Raw genomic sequence first — 18,542 nt, forward strand, 5'->3', positions numbered from 1 at the left:
TTTTATAAATTAAAAACAGTACTAAGGTTTAAGTTAGTTTAAAATAACAGATGCATGCTGAATTTTATCTTCTTGCTCCTTTTTGCTCCTCTACCCAGTTTTTACCTGTATATTATTCACTTTGGCTAATAATCAGTTTAAATTTTTCTTGCATGAAATATCTTGCAAGAAGTCTCATCACAAATAAGGCTGTATTTTTTTGGTGATAACTCTTCAGGATGGTGCTTGTTTAAATGCTTTATGAAACTTCTGTCACACTGTCCTCCCCTCCTGAATGAGTCTGCATTCCCACCTTCACCGGCCCCTTCCACTTCTAGGAATAAGGACCAAAATGGGGAGGTTTTCCCCATGGTCTGGAAGAGTTTCTGAGTTCACTGAGTGGACTGAAAGAGAAGAGGTGCATATTGCATTTGTTTTCAGCCGTTTGCTGTCAGCAATAGTTCTTCTCTCACCACTTGCAGCCAGGGAGAGGCCCTTCTACTCACAGGACAGCAACAAAGCAGATGCTCTGAGGGATCCAACTGTGGGACTGACCATCATATCACTAAAAAATGCTTAGGGAAAGAGTGCAAAACCAGGATAAATATAAAGTATGCAGCCAGTTTCATGCAGTTTGCATGCAGGACCTTCTCTGCTGGAAGTTGTCTCTGCATCCTGGTGCTTAATAGATTCTGTTGGACCTTCCTCTCTGAATGTCCTTAACGGATCTTCCACTAAATTTTCAACATACATAGCTGTACTGTCACTGTGAGTTAAGGTATTATTTTATTTCTTTTAATTTTCTTTTAATTATTGCCTAATAATTCACTTTGGTTCAACCTAGGTCTTATGCTAGGTCAAATGGTGAGCAGTCAATCTATATTCCTAACTTTATCTTCTCTTCCGCATCGCCCCAATCTTGTATCTTCCAACCTACAAAATCTTAATCTATTTAATTGCTCCGTGGGTCCAACCATTCACTATCTCCAGTTTTTGTTCTTTGTACCCTTCTGTATTTGTATTGTTGCCTTTTCTAAGGTAGGGAATGGCACAATAGTCAAGATATAAGTTTTTCTCTTCTGTTTGCTATTCTTACCTTATGGTACAGTTCTTGATAAATATCTGACATATATTTACTTTGAGTAGGTTACTATTAGACTTTCTGGTAATATATCGCTGGTGTAGTCTTATCCTATATGTTATGTTTGCACAGGATAAGTAATGTGGATGTTCAAAATAAGTTTCAGTTTCTACCTGGGAAAAACAAAGCTTGTTATCCACTAAGTTACTGTAGATTACATAGACGTGTTTGAATAAGATACTTCCACAAGTGATACTCTCCAAAACATAACTTTTATTTTTGGAGCTATAGGCATATACATGAGCATATATTGTTTCTAATACTAAAGGTGATCCTGAAATGGTAACCTAAGTTGTCTCAGAGTCATTCCTTCTGTGTCTTGTATTATTAGCTGCAGCTGGGAAATGCTGTATAGTTAACAGAACCAATAAGCTTTTTTAATTGAGGCTCCTATCTGATTGCTTGGAGATTCTAGAAGGATGTTGGCTGCATGACAGCAGGAGGAAGTGGGTGTAGAGTGATGGGTTGCGCCCTCTTAGAGGTCTTTCGCACCAAAGATGAGGAGTAATAATTCACATTAAGAGTTGGTGCTGTGAAAAGAAATGTACGTACTCTGGAGATTTACAGTGGTCTTTTGTTACCTTATTGACACAAGTTTCTTTCATTCTTCCTCCAGCAGTTTTTCAGGTCTTTCATAATGGGTTGCTGATGTTTCCACCTGTTAAAAGACCTCTGAACCACACTTGGTCCTGCAATAAAGCAGAGTCTTTGTAGCCTTTTTGTTCAAATATGCTTTTGTGCACTGTGTGATGGATTGGTCTCTCTCTCTCATTGTATAAATTATCTGCTCATGTTCATTTGCGAGCATCCCAGTTATTAAGGTATTCTGTTAAGATATGGCATTTCTTGCCAAACATGTACATTAAGGAATGCCCCAAACAGCTGCACTCTCTTGGTGAAGATTTATTACTCAAAGTGAGCCATTATTATACAGCAGTACTTCCAATGCGTTTTAGTGCACTTTAAGTTTGACAAATAGGAATGTTACCAGACCTTTGAAATATTCATAGTAAACATACAAACTGCTGTGCTAGTACTCATAAGTTCATGTATCAATTTATGTACATTTGCATAACTGCAGAGAGAGGAACTCCTTATCAAAGTATCCCTTCCCAAAAGCAAACAGGTCTGACTGTCCAGAACTGTGCAGGGAGATAATTGCACTAGTGTCTTTGATGATGAAGACTGTAGATGGCAAGTCTTGGAAGAGATTTCGAAATACTAATGTCTCTTCTAGGATGATTTTTCTATGTCTTTCTTTCTCATATGCAATAACTCATTAATATTTATAAATATATTAATATTTATAATGTTTCTGAGACAGATGAACTGGTAAGATTAACTGAAATTACCTGATCTTCTTCCTCCTGACTTGTTTTTAGTAGTATCAGTGGTGGTGCTTGATAGATGTTTGATCTTTGTACTTCATTATACAAAAGGAATGTGAAGCCTTCACTTCTCAAGCTTTTGAATTCTGTATCTGGTAGGAGCTAGATTAGAAGAAATAGAAAAAAACATGTTTCCCTGGCTAGAGGGATCTCCCTGGAATTTTTCTTTACCAATAATATGCCAGTTCATAGATACTACAAGATCTTGCATGTTGCGACTTTGAATAGGGTTCATGATAAAGAACATTCAAGTTATTGCATAATTCTTGGGAGTGCTCTTGTCCTAGGGTAATATTTAGTGAGTTCCAGTAAGTTCAATGACTCATAAAAATAATAGCTATTTTGGTTAGCTAGTGAGAGTACTAAATGAATTAATGATTTGAAAGTCAAATTTGCTGCAGCAATGAATTCTTATTTCATTTTCAGGGGAATGTTATTTAAGGTTGTATTGAAGGAATAGATTTCATATAGAGTAATTCCTCTTTTAATTTTATTTTACTTTTAAATGAAATTATTCATGTTTATTGTTTAATTATAGCATCTATTCAAAGGTGGCACACCATGTGTTTACTTTTTGTGTCTTCTCATTTGAGTAGCTACCTTATAGTAATAGTAGATGCCGTTATATACTTCTGCATTTGTTCAAGAACTTTGGAGCGATTCAGTGGTTTGCAGCTTTCTTTGGATCTTAAGTGGTTGTATTTGTTAAATATCTCTTGGAAACTGGATGAAATTAAGAAAGTTTATCTTAAGTGACAATCTTGATTAGCAAGATAAACTATTGACAGCTAGAATTAACTGGCAAGCTTTCTTAAATATAGTTACAGTAAATATTGTTCATGTTCTTTTATTAACAATGAAGCTATTAAAGGAAAAACATTATCATAGGCATTTTGTGTTTATTAGCAGTAACTAATTTAATTGTCTCAGTGCATATAATAGTCACCTGATGGAAGGGCATGTTATGGTATTTTAACCTGTTTTCAGAACAAGAAGTCTTCATAACATGTATCACAGAACCATAGAATTGTTTAGGTTGGAAAAAACCTTTTAAGACAGAGTTCGACTGTAACTGTAACCCTAGTTTACCACTAAACCAAGTCCTCAAGTGCCACATCTACATGAACCCATGTGACTCATTATTTTTAAAATAGAGATTTGATCAATGTAGAATGGAATGAAAATTTAGCTACACTACGTCCAGTAATTATAACTATAAAGAAAATTATATTGCTTAATCGATTTATTAAGATTGAAAATTTTTGCAGTTCAGTTCCTAGGTGCTTCTGGGATTAGGGGAAATTGTTCTGTACTCCGAGTTCTCCATTATTAATCAGTAATGAAGCTTCTGGCAGTCTTTACTATTGAGCTAATGACTAGTTTCATTTTGGGCTCTTAACACATTAAATTACCATTTAAATAAAGATTAATTACTGCTATCTTATTTTTAGTATTTTAAGAGTAGTTATTAAAAAGTTTCATAATAAATACTACTTTGTTCAAAATACAATTGTTCAATATAATAGGATATGAGCACAGTTATGGTGAAGAGAGAGTATTTAGGAAATAGGGATGTGTTCTTGGTATTTTGTTTCTGTGGTAGAAGCTCAGTGGAAAGATTCTGAAAGTTCCAAGGTAGCTTGTGGGGAATTTAGTGCTGTAGTTACCACAGTCTCGCTGTCAAGGACTATCAAGGAATCAAGCTTTCTGCTCTGATCTGCAGCTCAGTAGCTATTACCTGTTATTTTATTAAATTTGAGAACAGCGTTGCTGATTGTTGAGGCAGCTAAACCTATCGCCTACACTCTGGGACTGCAGTTCAGTTCTAAGCTATTATTTTCCCAACCGCCTCATTTTCCCTTGGCAAATATACTTTTAACTTAAACCATGCTAAAGCGTAGCAAAGTTATGCCAGAGAGAAGCCTTGCAACAGGTAAGCGCCCCATGATAATTTCCCTGGTCACATCACATCAAAACCCATAGACCTTCCAGATACAAATCCATCCACCTTTACTTTAAGATTCACAGGCAACTTATCAGTGACTTATCATGACTCCTGCAATATCAAAAACCAATAGATTATTACCAAAGTGATTGCCTACAATTTATCTGTCTTTTCCTGAAAGGAAAGGGCAAAGGCTTGAATTTGTGAGCTTGCTGCCTTCAATCTTAAGCTAGGATAAGCTGCTGATTTCTTGACTGAAGCTACCGTGGTTTTCTTCCCTGAGTGACGATGACTTCTGCTAGCAGAGCTGGGTAAGACTAACACTGTCTACTCCCAGAAAGTAGGACAGATATGGAGCACCTTGTTAGGGTGCAGCTCTTCAGACTACTCCAAATTTAGGAGGAGAACTACTGCAACTTTCTCTGTACTCTCAGTTTCTGTCCTGACAGAGGTCCATGACAACAACATGGTTTGTACAGTCTTTTAGCAAAATACATGTATAAGTTTTCCGTCTGTCTCTCTTGACAGCCAATAAGAGTGTGTTGGTGCTCTAATTATTTGATGCTTTGCTTACTGGACATTCTTGCATATTGATAGAGGTTTTTGCTTGCACTACCACAGTGGGAAAGGATTTCTTGTTTATAATGAAATCATAACCTGAGTTTTGTTTCTTTTGCCTATCTCCCCATTTTATTACTTTGTTCTGCTAGTGTATTGTATGTGATATGAAATGCCATAGAATAGTACATAAGGATATCATGTCTTCAGCTTGAATAAAAAGACAAATACAACCATAGAACCTCTGAAGTGAGACACTCCCGAGACAAAGGAAATACAGATTTATCTGTAGGTGTTTGATTCTAGTTGCTCATGTTGAAGACAAATGATTTCAAACTGAAAGAGACACCACTGGGATGAGCAAAGGCCTGTCAAGTTCAAGAAAAATAGTGGTTAGTTAGCTTAGCAAGGTAGTGTCAGAGAAGGATTATTTCACCTTCATGTTAGCAGAGTTAATGCAGACAGTGGGGGAAAGAAGAAGGGAAGAAGATTATTTTAAAGTAGGAATGTAATGGTAGGAGAACAAATGGATTATGCTGGACAGAAATAATTTTATTCTGAAAGCTGAAGAACGCTTCTAGGAGCTACAGATCTGGATCCTGCTTCCACTAGGAACGAACACCTTTACAGTGTTGAGAAGATAATTATACGATTTGATGACTGTGACAGAAGATAAACTCAGATCATCTGAGTCCCTACATTTCGTTAAACACAGTCACTCTGAATTAAAGCACACAACCAACGATAAAGCTGTATAATTCTGCTTCTTCTGAAGTTCAAACTTTATCTTTAGGATAAAGCACTCAACATTAATAGTATATATTTATTCTTATTAACAGCCTCCAAACAGAACTAGTGGGTGGCTCTAATGTTCCATAAAGCTTTGTGGGATGTTACAGCAGGTCTTTCAGGTCTGCTTGCTAGATGTGGAAGCTGCACTGAGCATCATTGGAAGCTGCGTAAGGAAATCCCTCTCTTTTTTCTTATTATGTTCGTCTTTTGTGGAAACCACCTGTATTTGTGAGTCCTGCAGAAGTTAACAGATGGAAACGGTTTTAGCACCAACACTTAAAAAGTTGGGCTGATTGCTAGGGAATCTATCAAAATAAATTTCTCAGCGGAGTGGGAACATTATTCCTAATGTTTATTGTTACAAGACAGTAACGTACAGCCTTCTTATGGGAAATCATACAATGCTGAGATGATACCTTCTGGTGCTTGATCCTGTCCTCCCTTTTCACTCTTTTCTTTCTCCTGTACTGATTTCACAAAAAGAACTGAGGCAAATTCAGTATCTTTTTTCGTCTTAACAGTGCTCACGTGGCTTGGGATATGTGAAAAGTTACTTGGCATGGGGCTATAGGCTGTGTTTGCCTTCCTCAGGAATGCAGGAGGGTTTTATATTAAAAATAAAGTTAATTCTCAGCAGCGAGAGGGTTTTCAGGAAGGCAACCTAGGACTTGAGGTAAACGTAATGGAACCCAGAATGGTTACACATCTCGTGATCTTCTGTCCCAAGTTCAAGGTGTCTTTCCTTTTCTTTGTGACCTTAACAATAATCTGAACATACTCAAAACCAAAATTCTGTATTTGGTACAGCAATACTGGAAACTCTGAGAGGTAAAAAGCTGCCCTACCCACACAGCCTGTATCTTGTAAAGAAGATAAGGGAGGTGCTAGAGAGAATTTACTGAACAAACTGCAAGTTAGAAAACATCATTAAGTGCCAGCAAGTAATCACCCACTGCTCATTCCTAGGTTACATGTTTGTTAAAGGTACCAAATTTAGCTCGTTTTGAAAATAGGATAATTTTGAACTGCTACTTTAAGAATTAATTAGGAAAGGAAAAAAAGCATATGGCTTAATTCATTATACTTTGATTCTCTTTCAATTCTCTAAATTTTGACATTCTTTATTGCAGCTTTTGTCAAAAGCAATTGCTAGTTCTTAAGGCCAAGAAGTCCTGACTGCTTGTGTGTTTGTATAGTCCCTGGAATATCAGAGCCCTCAATCCTCCCTGGAAACGTTAGGCACCAATAGCATAAATTAATACTAATATATTTTATGTGTGTGTTTATATTACAGTAAATGCTAGCATACAGTGGGCATATTTACTCTCTGTAGACACGCTGAGGGGAAAAAATGCTAAAAAAACAATAAAATTCATCTATCCTCGGAACTGGTGATGTAAACAGAAAAAGAATAACAACTAGAAAATTTGCATGAGCACTGCACAAACTGAAGCAGTGATTGTGTATGCGTCACAATTGCTGCCCCTAAGAACAAAATGTTTATGAGCTATAATTTATAAGTGTGCTTTATTCAGATAGATCAGATAGTACCCCATTTTGCGTTGGTTTTTTTTTTCCATTAATTCAGTTAAAAAATTGTTCTTTGTAAAGCATGTGGTGTTCCATAGAAGTCCACAGAATTAGGAAGATTACCTCTCCAGTTTTCAGTTGTTGCTGCCAAGAAGATAGAATAATTGGTACTTGGTCTTGGACCATGACTATTTTTCTTATTTTGTTGGGGTTTTGGGGGGTTTTTTTTGTTCCTGTTTTTTTTTTTAATTGGGCAGCTTTTGGTATTTCAGCTCCTGGTAGATTTTTGGAAAATCAATCCAAGTTTATTCTTGCTAAGCACAGGGTAAATTAAGCCTTCTGGAAAGGTTAAAATAATAGCTAATTGATTTTAGAGCTTAATTTATTGGAGATTTTAAGTTTTCTGTTTACTTCTGTATTAACTATTTGATGAAAAAAAGTCTTCAACTGCTTTTAATGAGTATTGTAAAAATGAACAGATTGCAGTTTTTTAAGCCATCCATTTCCTGGGCTTTGGAATACAAATACTTCCCAGTAATAGAAAATCAGTATGATAATACCTCATTTCTCAAATAGCTTAGTAAAGCAAGTGCTGACAAAGGAACCTCGTGAAGTTTAAAATAAGCAAATACAGGGTTTGCCTGAGGGACAGAGGGAGCCCTTGCAGCAGAGCACGCTGGAACTTTACTGGTTGTGCTGCAGCTCTGCAGAAAAGTACAGCAGGATTCCAGTGGCAACAAGCTGAACGCAAGCCCAGCAAGTGTCTGTGTGCTGGCCAGCCATGCGCTGAGTTGTGTAAGCTAGAGCATCGCCAGCAGGTCAAGGAAAGTCACTATTCTCTGCTCCAGCATCTGCGAGGCACATCTGGAATAACCATGCACATTTCAGGACTCCCCAGGGCAAGAGAAGTCACCTCTTTGAGTGATTCCTGTGGGGATCATGATAAAGAGTAGAGCACGTGGCCTATGAGGAGAGGTTAAAGAACTTGGGTTTCTTTGGCTGGGAGAAGGCAAGGGGAATGACTAATTGCAGTCTTATATTACCTAAAGTGAGACTGCAGAATAACGACAGGCCTCAGGGATGCATAGGGAAGAAGAGGGAAAATTGCAGTTGGATGTTAGGACAACATTTTCACACTAAAGTTGGTTGGGCACGGCAGCAGGTTTTCTGGACAGGCTGTAAAATCTCTGTCTGCAAAATATAATTTGAGAAGACCCTGAGCAACCAAACTCATCCTTGAGCTTAGAGCAGGAGGCTGGATTGGGTGATGGCTGTATGTGTCTTCTAACCTGAATTTTTCTGGTTCTGTGACTTCCTAGAGTAGAAGCAGTCACCGCTGTGAAAGGTGACTAATTCTTAAGGATATATAAAACAGCAGCATTTACCATGTGTACTGGCAAATGGTACAGTTGGATGTTTCTGAGCCTCCACTGTTACTGATTGAATAGAGCTTAATTTCAGTCCATAGTATTAACATACACCGTACCAGTCAGTTCTTCCTCCTTATCTTTTTTCCCTAATGCTGTACCCACAACTGGCATTATGCAAGGCTTTCAGTACTTCCATTCTTAGCATCTCTTATTTTCTTGCTAAACGGTTACCTTTTTAAGTGGCTGGTTTTCTCATAGTATCAAAAATATGAAAAGATGCTTGGTTTGTTTTTTTTTTTTTTCCCTGTTAAGAGGCATTACCTTCCTAAGATCCCCTGGTCCTCTTTCAAAGAACATGCTGCGTTCTCTTCACCAAAATGTTTATTTAGAAGAAGAAAGGGTTTGGGTTTTTTTCTCCCTTTGAAGTCATTCTGCAGCTATTTTCACATAATGAGAGAGTAAGAATTGTTTAATGGAGTGTGTGGCTTATGTTGAGAATAAAGCATCTTTGGCTTAAACTAGAAATCTATGAGCATAATTGGAACTGAGAGAAGCTGGTGTTTTCAGGAATGTCTATAAAATTTAAGAAGTTTGTAGGTTATTTAGAGCCATATAGCTAATTTTAAAAGAAAGTTAGTGAAGAAGAAAAGAAGCTGGAAGTGGCAGCACTGGCTAGGTTAGTAGCAAATCTCAAGAGTAACAGGCTGGAAGAGGAGCAGCCAGTGGGTAGCTCTTGGATGTAAACATGCTGAGGAGAATTTTTGAATGCATGAAATGGAGTGTAGCTGTTGTGCATAATGGGTATTAGTAAGGGAAGACGAGTGCATAACAGCATACAGCATGGGACACCTGGGTACTGTAGAAACAAAATTTGCAAATATGCTGGGAAGGCAGGGTCGTGCCATCTGTTATTGACACCTTCCCTTGTCCACCAGTCTTGTCTGCAGCCCCTGTTCCAGCAATGACACTGACATACAGAAACACTTAGGAAAAGCCTCAAAAATTAGTCCCTGAGACCACTCATATTTTCTTCTTCAGTTCTTTCGGCTGGAGTACTTTTGTTGTAATACCTATGAGATTAAGACAACCAGCAATTTTTTATCACATTGGGGTGGTTGATTTGGAGTTTCTTGGTTCATTTCACTTGATAAATAATGAGACTGGAAACCAGCAGTAGCTATGATTATATGTGCCATCAGACTTTAGCTTTCATTATTCTCTTTTTTTTGTCTCAGCATTCCTTCTTCTTGAATATATCAGCTTTCTTATCTTCATGGTAGTTTTCCAAGTATCTGCCTTTGAGCCCTTACAGATACTACTCTGAGAAGTATAGTCCTACAGAAAACTGAATGGATAAGCAGATTGTGCTTACAGTAGCTTTCCTATGTCCAGTGGTATGAAAACATAATATGACAAATGTGAGGATTAGGATGTGCAGATTATGTCACATTAAAATAACACATTAATAGTTTATTTTCCATATTGAAGAGATGGCAAACCAAAAGATTTAAGTTGTTTCTTCGAACAATAAAGTTATTGCTCACTACCAACTAAAAATTGCTGAGAAAAACACCGGGAACGAGAGGTTAGTTTTAGCAGTAAATGAGCATAGATATTGCAGATATTTCTCATCTGCATTGCATTGAACTCTCATACTTGTCACAATGGAATAACTGATCAGGTCATTGTAACACTGCCAGATTTCTCATGATGTAGTGCAAGTTGTGTTTTGCTATTGTCCTCATCCTCTTTGTCACATTGTTCTTTCCCAAGCTTCAGTGTTTGTGAGTGTTCTGGCTCCTGTACGTGGGTGATTTGGGGCTGTCAGTATCTTTTGTTTTGCTTTCTACGTTTTACAAAAATCATCTTGCAGAAGAGAATGATTTGTCCATGATGGTTTTATGCTCTTGAACGTGGTAATCTGTTGCTGCAGATGTTCCTGTGTTATAACTGCGTTCTTAAGCCTGGTTTGGGTGTGCTTCTGCACACAGAGGGTGTAATTTGTTCTGAGTAATTGAGGATACCCTGATGGCAAGAGCTGTCTATGGGGCCAGCTCCTGCGCTTGAGTGGGTTGCAGCAGCGACTGTTTTTCTCCACGCTTAGTTTCCATAAATGCAGTTGCCTTTGCATTTCCTTTTGACTAGAGTACAGCAAGCAAACAGCATGGCAGTGTGCTCAAGATTCTCAGAGTTTTAGGCAATTTAGGAAACTCCTTGTAGATAATTGTCTGAAAATTTGTGTGTCTTTATTGTTTCCCTCAGAAATTATTCTTTTCACATCATATTTGCTATCATAGTTATTCTTTATTAATCTGTTCTGATTTTTGAAACCTGTTCTTCATCTTTTCTTTCTGCTTTGGATGTTTCTGCATTAGAGGCTCTTGTTTGTACTGTAGGCAAGTGAAATAAAGGCAGTAGAATGGATAATAGCTGAAGAGAAAAACTAGATAAAAAAAATAGTTTCTAAATAAAATTATAAAAATCAGACCCTATTAGAAATATATTCTAATCAAATGAGACAACAAAAGGTATTTGGAGAACTTCTTTTAGGTTTTTTTTTTAACATTTTCTTAATTGTTTATTGTTTAAAATTATCATGAGAACATCAGCCAAGATCAGGCTTGGGGGGAACAAGGAAGTTGTTGTTGTAAACAGTTTATAGGAATCTAAATTTGTTAAGCTTTTTAGAGATGAGTTATTTCGACTCTAAACTGAACAAATGAGGTTGAACTTGATAAATGAGCTTGAACTTCTAGTACCTTTGCAAAATGCAGATGATAATGTCTTTAAAATAAATTACTGATGAATAAATCAAGATGTTGAAGTTGTAGAGGGTGAGAGATGGTATAACGAGGAAATTCTTCGACTAGGAAATTGTTTCTGAGACCTTTCTTTATAGTATATATAAAACGCATAGTGAACATCATGAATGAGAAATATTTTAAATGTCAGATACTGATAAGATTGGAGAAAAACGGTCGACAGAAAAAATGATCATATTGAGAGATACTGTGGTGGTTTAGGGCTGGTAAAAGGCAAATGCAGATTAAATTTAGATAAATGAAAAAGAATAGGCCTGCAAACAATAACACAGAAGGCAGAAGAAATATCAAACGAGATAATTATTCAGGATATCAGCTTACAAAGGAAGATGGGTTGTGAGTAATATCCTGTCTAATTTTAATACCTATAAAAGAGGATAGTCACACAAACTAATTTCAGCCCCTGTGTACCCCACTGGCTCCCTGTGTAGACAGTGGAAAACAGATGAATCCCAGGGTGAATCTAAGAATCTCTACGAAAAGCACCTGAGTTTTCTTGCTGGGTCTTTTAAATTGCTTTCTAGTGATACCAGTCTCTCTCAGTGTTGGATTACTTACCAAAACTAGCTCCTAAATTTTAAGTACCTAAAGTAGTGATGCAAATACTCGTCTTGCAACTCTCCCTGGACTTCTCAAATTGTGAGATTAAAGGCTGTAGTAAAACCAAATTCTTATTGTACCGCGGTTTTAACTGTAAGTGAGCATTTCCAGTATAGTATTCCCCACAGACAAGCATTATGGCTTAAATGTCACTTCAGCTACTGCTAATAGATTCCTAGAGATCTGGGGCTTTTTTTCCTGCCATTTCTATCCTCAATATAATCTGTAAAACCAGGTTAAGTCCTGTGAGCTTAGGGTCTGTTGGACCTCTGATGAGACAGTTGCTGGCTCTTGCACAAGGTTAGCAAATAAGGAGGAAGGTGGAATTAAACTAGATTGGGCCTGTGAAAGGCTGGTTTGTAGGCAAAAAGAGATTTCATACTAGTGCAAGTAGAATGATGCTTATCTCCAGCCAAGGAAATGATAAATAGCTCCTGTACAATTCAAAGAATGCCTTTGATACCTAGTGAGCAGTAATCCTAAGGGAAAGTGAAGCTGTACATAGACAGTATATTGGGTAAGAATATTTTTTTTGCATTATTAATTCGTTCATCTATTTATATGCTCTACATTGAAATACTTAATTTTTTTTTCATAAAATTTGCTTTGACAGTTTTCATGGCAAGTGTCTCTGCTTGGCAATATCCCAGAATTATTATAGTACTTATAAAATTTCACATCTGAGAAGGAGAATTACATATATACTAAGACTTGGTTGAACAATAGTGATGCAGTATCTTGTTATGTAATAGTCAACAAACCATTATTTACTTAGTTTTTGTTTGACAATAGTAAAACCACTGCAGTTTTATCTTTTTAGCCTAAAGTGAGAATAAAAATGAAGAACAACAGAGCTCAGTGGTGCTATTGTATTTCAGCAAATTGAAGTTTTCAAAATACCACTTCTGCTTCACTCGAAAGGAAAAAAAAGGTTGATTATAGAGAAAATAGCAAGTTATGTCTTTGGGAAAAATGGTGTAGAAAGATTTGAAAAGGAAAGATCAGAGATGTGGCAGCTTTGTTAGAACCATTGTGCAGACATTTTGTTTGTATTGCCAAGAACTGCTGAAGTTTTCATTTACCAGGGAAGAAACTGTAAATATGCAATATTGCTTTTTATGTGGCTAACTTCATTGAGCTACTGTGTAATTGATATATAGAAAAATTTCTTCCACTGACTTTACAACCGGATGCTATAATGAAATGTCACTGCTTTTGAGAAAATATGTTACTTTCCCTTGATTAGCTGAAATATTAAAACTGTTTCGGTAAATTAGTCTATTGATTTTTAGCTTAATGTGTTGTAATAAAAAATACTTGAGCGTGTTCTCGGTTGGTAGATTCATGTGATGCTGCGCTGTATTCTGTACAGGCATTGATGTGAGGGTTTTACCTATTTTTCATACACAAATCAGGGGAATCAGCGTTGTTACAGAAGGGAAGTAAAGACCTGGGTCCTGCTGGAGGATAATTCTCCAACTTCAGCTCTGCAGAAGTCATCCAGCTTTCTTTCACTGGTTTATTCAAGTCTCTGAGAGTGCTCCAGGTGGGAGGGAGTAGCAAAATATTGCTGTAGAGTGTCTTGGTCTAGCTGTTCAGTCTGCTGGGACTTGGGCTGTCTTGTAGAGGTGGTTCACATCAAGCACGATCCTCACTGCCTTGGGTAGCTTCTCATCACCTACATATTAATTCTGGGCCACACAAGAAATAAAACGCCCTATTAGTATCATATGTTAACCTACCCAGTTGTAATTTAATAGTCGTGCAACCCAGCTTCTGCTTCATTTCATTCGTGGGTCGTGGTTAGCCACATATGATTGTTGACCATTGCAGAAGAATCCAAAAGCAGAATTAAGAGAGAAGAATGTTTTTGTTCTTTTATGCAATAATGCATGACACAATTACTGTATTTTCCTACATCATTCCATTCTCTTTCCACTGGTTACCCCTTGGGTGCCATTAATGCACAGAAAGAGATTTCAGACTAACTTAACTTCAGCAGAAGGAAAAGAAAGGACATCACTGAATAATTTAAAAGGACATTTATAGATCAGTGATTTAAAGGTTTTGGACTTACAGTGCTGAAGCTAACACTAAACCAAATAGACCTTGAATTAGTTAATTACTAGCTTGTTAAGATTTCATTCAAAACTTTAAGGACTATTTCTGTAATTAGTAATTAGTGCTAGTAGCTATAGCAGGAAACTACAAACTGTTTCAGTTCATGGGTTCCCCAGCTGTGTGCAGTCTTGCCTAACAAATCAACTCCCATTTACCTTGGGCTTTTCAACTGTAGAGTTATGTATGTGAAACTCTTTTATCTAAAGGAAACTAATGAGGTCGGTTTAGTGTGTAAAAATACACTTGGAGATTATTGGACAGCAGGTCAGTGCCATGCCATTACCTGTTTTTCCTTTCTCTTTTCTTAATCCCTTTCTAGTGCTGCCTATTTTCTAGAGAATAACCTTCAAGAATTTATGTTTTCCTGGCTAGAATTGTTGGTGACATGGGTTGGCTGTAGCATGGTTTTATGATGCTACTTGTAATGCTGTTACATCATGTGAAAAGCAAAACATGTTTTCAGCTGTAGTTCTTAAGAGAACTATTACTGTTTTAACCTTGGGCCTCAGGTGGGAGAGGACAGCTGCTCAAGCACAGCTGTAGCACTTGAGCAGCGTATTCAGATTGTGCTCTGAATTCTGGAGAGTTTAAGCATTGGCCCACGCGGAGGTCTTTGCAGGCCAGAGCTTTATAGAATCATAGAATAACCAGGTTGGAAGAGACCCACCGGATCATTGGGTCCAACCATTCCTATCAAACACTAAACCATGCTCCTTAGCACCTCGTCCACCCATCCCTTAAACACCTCCAGGGAAGGGGACTCAACCACCTCCCTGGGCAGCCTGTTCCAGTGCCCAATGACCCTTTCCGTGAAAAATTCTTTCCTAATGTCCAGCCTAAACCTCCCCTGGCGGAGCTTGAGGCCGTTCCCTGTTGTCCTGTCCCCTGTCACTTGGGAGAAGAGGCCATCACCCTCCTCTCTACAACCTCCTTTCAGGTAGTTGTAGAGAGCAATGAGGTCTCCCCTCAGCCTCCTCTTCTCCAGGATAAACAACCCCTTTATGACAAGGGTATTTTTGGAAAGGTCATCTGGTTAGAAAATGCAAGAGACTTTTCCTTGGCTTTGCTTGCCTTAGCTTATGCAGGTTAACTGGATGTAGCTGTGTCGGGGAAATAAAAATGAAGACTAAATATTGCCACTTATTTTGTTGTTGATTTACCATACAATAACAAAGTGTATGAGCAAAGCCATGAAAATTGTGCTCATGTACAGTGGGCTTTCCCAAATTTCCTGTCTGTTAGGGCTTGGGCAGGACCAAATGTCAAACCGTGGATTATCTCCTGTTGTCAGCTCTCGCCATTCAAAGTTGTAATCCTGTACCTACCTGGAGGTATTTAAAAGATGGATAGAAGAGGTGCTCAGGGACGTGGTTTAGTGGCAGATAGGAATGGTTGGACTTCATGATCCAAGAAGTCTTTTTGAACCCAGTGGTTATTCTATGATAGTAGAACAGAAACTTGGATAAAATACTTGATTTCCCTAGAAACACTGCAGCCCAAACAGACAAGAAGTTCATAGATTTCTCAGACCGTGTCTGGCAGAATCCATAAAATCCTCTGAAGTCAGTTGTGAGTCTTCCAAGGTCATGAATATTGTACATTTCTCAGTTTGCAGTTTATTGCCCCAGCCCACATCTATTACTGTAGTGTCCTGGGAAATCTGGCTTCCTAACTGCAAATTCATTAATAATAACGAATGGAAAGGAAGGAGGGGCTTGCAATGAAAGGTGAAGCAGTAAGAACCCCTCTAGAGCCTCATTTACTGACAAATTTGTGCCATTGATAGATTAGCTTTTGCTTACCTTACTTTTAGAAGACTGACCTCATCAGCTGGCAGGCACCGTAAAACCATTTGCAGTGTCTGAGCCTTGATTAACTTCCCTATCAGGCCCTTCCGTTCTGTAACCCCACAATGATCAAGACGACCTGAATGCTTAGATTTTAGATTATAGGTCAGATTATACTGAAAGTCCTTAATTGCTTTTGAAGAAGGAGAGGAAAAAAAAAGCTTTCCATGATTTAAGCCTGAAAGCCAGTTAGGCTTTGAAGTTTAAGACAAACTATTGAAGAAAGAGAGGGAGTTCAAGCCAGCTCAATGCTATAAAGACAGCTGAGAAGTGAGTTAGGGCAGTTGACTTTCCATTACTGCAGTTGCTTTGATCAAAGCTAATTTTTGAAAGTCTGCGTTAAGTCAGAGCCATTAATCTTTTTGTTGTGATGTATTATCAGTAATGGGAAAAAAGATTATTTGCCTTCTAATTGAAATCTTAGAAAGATGAAAAATAAAATGAAAAATCCCTAATGTGCCTTTTGCAGCTTTGTTTCCCAACGCATCTTTCTTATATTGTTTGGATTTTATAGCGCTGCTGAATAGATTTTTGTTGTTTTTTTCACAGCTCTTGGGTTTGTGTTTTACATTATTATTGCAGTGTTTCGTCAAGGCGTTGATCAGCTCCCTCATGTAAGTGGTTCTTGCAGTCACCTGAAACGCATCCTGTGTCATTAGCAACGAAAGTGGAGGTTGAGTCAGCAGGGTTGTGAACTTTAATCTCGGTGATCAGATGTAAATGGCAAGGCTTTGAAAATCATTGTAGTTTGACTTACTTTGTTGTCCTGTTGTCAAAAATTTGAAGTTCTTGCTTTCTTATATGAAACAAATACAAAACCTGAAAAAATTTCTTTCAAAAAAAAGAAGTTATTCTGCTGTAAGAGATCTGTGTGATTCCAAGACCTGTCACTCTTTTAAAACACTAAATATAACAAAGACCATATAAAAGCTATGGTGAGCAAGGCTGAGCTCTGAGCTCTCCTCTTTTGCACAGCCCTTTGGTTTATAGGAGGCTTGGTTGATGACAAACCATTCAGTCTAGCAAAGTGGATGGGGTTTGTGTGAATTTTTATTTCCTACAACTCTCTGTTGTAGGAACAACAACTAGGAATTGCCTCTGAAATGTAGGAAGGAGAAATGTGCTACTTTTTCTAAATGTGTCCTAGGCAAAAACTGAACCACATGTTAAATATAAGAGATTAAAAGCGAGTTTGCTTAGTTCTGATCTTAGCTTATGTGCACATTCTCTCTGTACAATCTCAACGTTTTCAAGTATTAATAGAATTTCTAGACGTTGAAAACATTTATAAATTTATAATCTTGCTCCCTACCCCCACCCTTCTAATAATGCTTGCATAACGTGTTTAATAATTTACATATCACTTAGATACCGGTATTTGATAAAGTCCGTATGTCAAATTCGGCTTCCAATGTTATATATTCCTTTGTTTGCCCACTATAGTGAAGAATACAAAGTAAAATTTAGATTATATATTTCTTAATGTTGTTATCCAGTAATGTTCTGAGGCAAAGAAATTTGAACCATGGGGAAAGCAGAGCTACTAATAAACCAGTTTGGGCTTTGTTAGGCACTGGAGTAGACATATGAATATATTACATATGATTATCATAAAATTATGGCCTGGAAATTGAACAGTCATGCTGCTGCATTTTAGACAGTACATTTATAATAAGCTTTAATAAAGTAAACATTTTGAATGGATATAAGATGAGGCATTACTTATGATCAGAAATGTAGGTTCAATTCATGCTTTTTTGAAGCTCAATTTAACAAAGCAAACAAATTTCCTTGTGGCATTAACACAGTTGTTCTCAGTGGTGAATTTTGATTTATGGGGAAGAAACTTTTAAGCATATAAAGCTGGCTGTTTGGGATCTAAATGGAAGAAAAGAATATGATTCATAATGGCTGTAATTTGAAAGCTGTGTGTTGTTACAAGTACAAGTGGGTTTAAAAGATTTGCTTCCAATTACTTGCTACTTTGGGTTCTAGTTTAAATTTCTTTTGGTTTATTCTGTTATCATTTGGCATTTTTATGTTTTGGCTGTATATAACCAGGGTTTCTAAGAACATTTCAGAAGCCAGATAAGCAATGACTAGAATTAGGTTTAGGGCCCAATCCTGATTAGCGTGGGCTAATTGATCTTAGGAAGCTGCTCAGAGGTATATTGGTGACAAGGATAAGAGTTTGTAGAGCCAGGGCCCACGTGAATAGTGACAGATACTATCTGACTCGTAAAAGTAGTTTTTCCTTAGATGAAGCAGAAAGGCAGCTGGGAAGCTCCTGATAGCCCAGCCCCAGGGAGTCACCCTGTAACCATCCCCAGCGGTGTGACAGCAAGTGACAGAATCCCTTGTAGGGTGTAAAAAGCACAGATAAAATGAGATTAATTTAGACTCCTACTGTGGCAATAGCTTGGGTACAAAGAAGAGATGAAAAACTGTC

General features: G+C 37.5%; 1 protein-coding gene across 2 annotated transcripts in view; it reads left to right on the top strand.

Annotated features, from left to right (window-relative positions):
* Positions 1–18,542, top strand: part of RNGTT (RNA guanylyltransferase and 5'-phosphatase) — a 189,613-nt gene that overhangs the window by 159,753 nt on the left and 11,318 nt on the right. The gene's annotated exons all lie outside the window — the stretch shown is intronic.

Source organism: Phaenicophaeus curvirostris, chromosome 2, assembly GCF_032191515.1.
Source record: "Phaenicophaeus curvirostris isolate KB17595 chromosome 2, BPBGC_Pcur_1.0, whole genome shotgun sequence".
NCBI lineage: Eukaryota > Metazoa > Chordata > Aves > Cuculiformes > Cuculidae > Phaenicophaeus > Phaenicophaeus curvirostris.